General features: G+C 52.7%; 1 non-coding gene across 1 annotated transcript in view; it reads right to left on the bottom strand.

Annotated features, from left to right (window-relative positions):
- The window catches only part of LOC126118182 (small subunit ribosomal RNA), a 1,909-nt gene extending 443 nt beyond the window's left edge, over positions 1-1,466 (bottom strand). Inside the window, exon 1 of the ribosomal RNA XR_007525629.1 lies at positions 1-1,466. This exon is cut by the window's left edge and continues 443 nt beyond it. This is a non-coding gene — a ribosomal RNA (small subunit ribosomal RNA).
- Positions 1,467-5,000: the final 3,534 nt, after the last annotated feature.

The following is a 5,000-nucleotide window of genomic DNA, read 5'->3' as shown; positions in this document are numbered from 1 at the left end:
CACGAAGGATGTCACGCGACTAGTTAGCAGGCTAGAGTCTCGTTCGTTATCGGAATTAACCAGACAAATCGCTCCACCAACTAAGAACGGCCATGCACCACCACCCACCGAATCAAGAAAGAGCTATCAATCTGTCAATCCTTCCGGTGTCCGGGCCTGGTGAGGTTTCCCGTGTTGAGTCAAATTAAGCCGCAGGCTCCACTCCTGGTGGTGCCCTTCCGTCAATTCCTTTAAGTTTCAGCTTTGCAACCATACTTCCCCCGGAACCCAAAAGCTTTGGTTTCCCGGAGGCTGCCCGCCGAGTCATCGGAGGAACTGCGGCGGATCGCTGGCTGGCATCGTTTATGGTTAGAACTAGGGCGGTATCTGATCGCCTTCGAACCTCTAACTTTCGTTCTTGATTAATGAAAACATACTTGGCAAATGCTTTCGCTTCTGTTCGTCTTGCGACGATCCAAGAATTTCACCTCTAACGTCGCAATACGAATGCCCCCGCCTGTCCCTATTAATCATTACCTCGGGTTCCGAAAACCAACAAAATAGAACCGAGGTCCTATTCCATTATTCCATGCACACAGTATTCAGGCGGGCTTGCCTGCTTTAAGCACTCTAATTTGTTCAAAGTAAACGTGCCGGCCCACCCAGACACTCAATAAAGAGCACCTTGGTAGGATTTCAACGGGGTCCGCCTCGGGACGCACGAACACGCACGAGGCGGTCGCACGCCTTCGGCTCGCCCCACCGGCAGGACGTCCCACGATACATGCCAGTTAAACACCGACGGGCGGTGAACCAACAGCGTGGGACACAAATCCAACTACGAGCTTTTTAACCGCAACAACTTTAATATACGCTATTGGAGCTGGAATTACCGCGGCTGCTGGCACCAGACTTGCCCTCCAATAGATACTCGTTAAAGGATTTAAAGTGTACTCATTCCGATTACGGGGCCTCGGATGAGTCCCGTATCGTTATTTTTCGTCACTACCTCCCCGTGCCGGGAGTGGGTAATTTGCGCGCCTGCTGCCTTCCTTGGATGTGGTAGCCGTTTCTCAGGCTCCCTCTCCGGAATCGAACCCTGATTCCCCGTTACCCGTTACAACCATGGTAGGCGCAGAACCTACCATCGACAGTTGATAAGGCAGACATTTGAAAGATGCGTCGCCGGTACGAGGACCGTGCGATCAGCCCAAAGTTATTCAGAGTCACCAAGGCAAACGGACCGGACGAGCCGACCGATTGGTTTTGATCTAATAAAAGCGTCCCTTCCATCTCTGGTCGGGACTCTGTTTGCATGTATTAGCTCTAGAATTACCACAGTTATCCAAGTAACGTGGGTACGATCTAAGGAACCATAACTGATTTAATGAGCCATTCGCGGTTTCACCTTAATGCGGCTTGTACTGAGACATGCATGGCTTAATCTTTGAGACAAGCATATGACTACTGGCAGGATCAACCAGGGAGCTGCGTCAACTAGAGCTGAGCAGCCGGCCGCCCGGGAGTGTGTCCCAGAGGCCCGCGCGAACACGCAAGCGTCCGCTCAATTATTCTGCAAACAGGAGGAGGCTGAGCTCCCCTGCACAATACACCTCGAAACCCTCTCAGGTCCCGGCGGCGCGCAGCGCCGTCCTAAGTACTTGGTCGGGTTCGAGAGAGGCGCAATCGCCCGGAGTTAGGCGAGTAGACGCTTTAGGTGCGACCACCCGTGCTCCCAACTGAGCTTGCCGCTGCCGACAGAGGCCCGGGAGCGTGCTGTCGTGGCATTGCCGGCGGGAGACAACACGCGCCACCTACGGTGACCGGCAGCTCCAACGCCAGCGCCACAGAAGGGCAAAGGCCCCACGTGGGTGCCGAAGCGAACTCTCCCAGCACAGCGCACGTGCCAACACGTCTGCACAACTGCGATACAAACCACCAGCGAGAACCGCTGGGGCGACCGAGCAGCAGACGGCGTCGCGGCGCCGAGTGCCGGGCGGCTGCGCATCCTCAACGCACACAGTCCTCAATCGGACCAGCACACTGCAGATGTCCACCGCGCTTCGCACCGGGCCGGCGAGGACCCACTTTGGCTGCACGGCGCCGCGCGCAGGGTGCCCCGGCGCGCAGCTGCGCCGCCTGCCGCGTCCGTCGGCCGGCGCGCCTGCCACTGGGCGCCCCCACCAGCCGGCTGTAGCGCGTGCGCCCACGCACCGCGCGGCCAGCACGCCGGGCGGCCCCCCCTCACCGGCCGGGGACAGTCCCACCCACCCACAGCCGCGTATCGCTTCACACCCAGATTCACATTCACGTTCGTTGGTATGGTGGGGACCGCTTCGTAGCTGTACCGATCGTTGCCCTCACAGATGTACCTCCAGCAAGGACAACCGCACCACAACGGGTTACCAGTTGTTCATTTGCGTAACGTCACCAGTAAACGTACACGTCCATCCCCGTTTGCAAAGTCAACTATTATTGCATGCCTGCCTGTCAGGTGTCAAGACACACTACATCCGCTCACATCCACGCAACAAAATGTGCCCGACTAGAGGGCACGTGGAAGGTGCCCCCGTACGTATGCGATGTCCACTGCGCGACCAACTGTCAACCGGCCTCTGTAGCATGTCGCAGATGTGGAACGCGGGGCACCGTGCTATCACATTGTGTGAGAAGAGACTACTACGTCTGCATACACGCGCCACTACATGAACAGACGGCTCATGCTGATCGCCATCCACTGCGTCCATTACTCCCACACGTCTCTATGGCGTACCACACTGCAATGCAGCTGTTATGGGGAGATGACACGTAGCTGTGTACACAACATTCTGAGCGGGTTGCGGTTGGACAATACATTACTGTAACGTGTCATATGCCAATTACAGAGCAGGGTAAGGCACAACTTGGGTTAGGTTAAGGCACAACTTGGGTTAGGTTAAGGCACAACTTGGGTTAGGTTAAGGCACAACTTGGGTTAGGTTAAGGCACAACTTGGGTTAGGTTAAGGCACAACTTGGGTTAGGTTAAGGCACAACTTGGGTTAGGTTAAGGCACAACTTGGGTTAGGTTAAGGCACAACTTGGGTTAGGTTAAGGCACAACTTGGGTTAGGTTAAGGCACAACTTGGGTTAGGTTAAGGCACAACTTGGGTTAGGTTAAGGCACAACGTGGGTTAGGTTAAGGCACAACGTGGGTTAGGTTAAGGCACAACGTGGGTTAGGTTAAGGCACAACGTGGGTTAGGTTAAGGCACAACGTGGGTTAGGTTAAGGCACAACGTGGGTTAGGTTAAGGCACAACGTGGGTTAGGTTAAGGCACAACGTGGGTTAGGTTAAGGCACAACGTGGGTTAGGTTAAGGCACAACGTGGGTTAGGTTAAGGCACAACGTGGGTTAGGTTAAGGCACAACGTGGGTTAGGTTAAGGCACAACTTGGGGGTAGATTGCGGTGCAAATTGCGTTACATTGCGGTGCAAATTGCGTTACATTGCGGTGCAAATTGCGTTACATTGCGGTGCAAATTGCGTTACATTGCGGTGCAAATTGCGTTACATTGCGGTGCAAATTGCGTTACATTGCGGTGCAAATTGCGTTACATTGCGGTGCAAATTGCGTTACATTGCGGTGCAAATTGCGTTACATTGCGGTGCAAATTGCGTTACATTGCGGTGCAAATTGAGTTACATTGCGGTGCAAATTGCGTTACATTGCGGTGCAAATTGCGTTACATTGCGGTGCAAATTGCGTTACATTGCGGTGCAAATTGAGTTACATTGCGGTGCAAATTGAGTTACATTGCGGTGCAAATTGAGTTACATTGCGGTGCAAATTGAGTTACATTGCGGTGCAAATTGAGTTACATTGCGGTGCAAATTGAGTTACATTGCGGTGCAAATTGAGTTACATTGCGGTGCAAATTGAGTTACATTGCGGTGCAAATTGAGGTAGGTTAAGGTGCAACACAGGTTAGGTTAAGGTGCAACATAGGTTAGGGTGCAAGATGGGTTAGGTTAAGGTGCAAGATGGGTTAGGTTAAGGTGCAAGATGGGTTAGGTTAAGGTGACATAGGTTAGGTTAAGGTGACATAGGTTAGGTTAAGGTGACATAGGTTAGGTTAAGGTGACATAGGTTAGGTTAAGGTGACATAGGTTAGGTTAAGGTGACATAGGTTAGGTTAAGGTGACATAGGTTAGGTTAAGGTGACATAGGTTAGGTTAAGGTGACATAGGTTAGGTTAAGGTGACATAGGTTAGGTTAAGGTGACATAGGTTAGGTTAAGGTGACATAGGTTAGGTTAGTGGATGCCCGAGGCAGCGTCAGTGTGTCAAAGGAGTTATGTCACGTCGGGATGCGCTTTTCGCCAGTGAGAGGGGGCGAGCCGTGTCTGTGGTTGCGGCAGACCTGTGTGTTTCATTCCTGCCAGTGTGTTTGTGCTGTAAGACGAGGCAGTGTGGTGGTGATGGGTGCACCCCTGTGTAGGACATGTGTGGGTGTTGGTGGCTTCTCTGAGCAATTGTGGTTGTCGGACGAGTGGGGTATTCTGTTTTATGATTGGACCTCCCGGTCTGGTTATCATAGCGTAGTTGGTGTACTGTGGCGGATAGGATGCACCGGACGTTGGTCCATGCTGGTGCTTAGTAGTTGTATCTGTGTCTGTTACAGGCAGAGAGTAGTGTGTGATAGAGTGTGTGGCTGACGTGTGGTTCATTTTGTGTGTACGGACGTTCAGCATGTATAGGGGCATTTGCGTATATAATCTATCATAATCTATCTATGTGGGCCTGCATAGTTTACTGAGCAGTGCTGTGAGGTGACTGAACTACGAGTGACGTACTGATTTACAGCGGAATGATTGCCTTGTACCAAAGATGGAGTATCGGCTCTACGACAGCGTTGGCACCGCAGGAAATGGTCTCGTAAAACGGCCCTCCCACCGTCATCGTTGTGAGGGGTAGGGACCGCCTATATTCTGAGAGGAGCCCTGTTTGCCACTGGGCGTGGGGTCTCGCATCCTGCGGTTCA

Source organism: Schistocerca cancellata, unplaced genomic scaffold, assembly GCF_023864275.1.
Source record: "Schistocerca cancellata isolate TAMUIC-IGC-003103 unplaced genomic scaffold, iqSchCanc2.1 HiC_scaffold_349, whole genome shotgun sequence".
NCBI lineage: Eukaryota > Metazoa > Arthropoda > Insecta > Orthoptera > Acrididae > Schistocerca > Schistocerca cancellata.
Note: the sequence above shows the minus strand (reverse complement) of the source record. Positions and strands in the feature narration are given on the sequence as shown.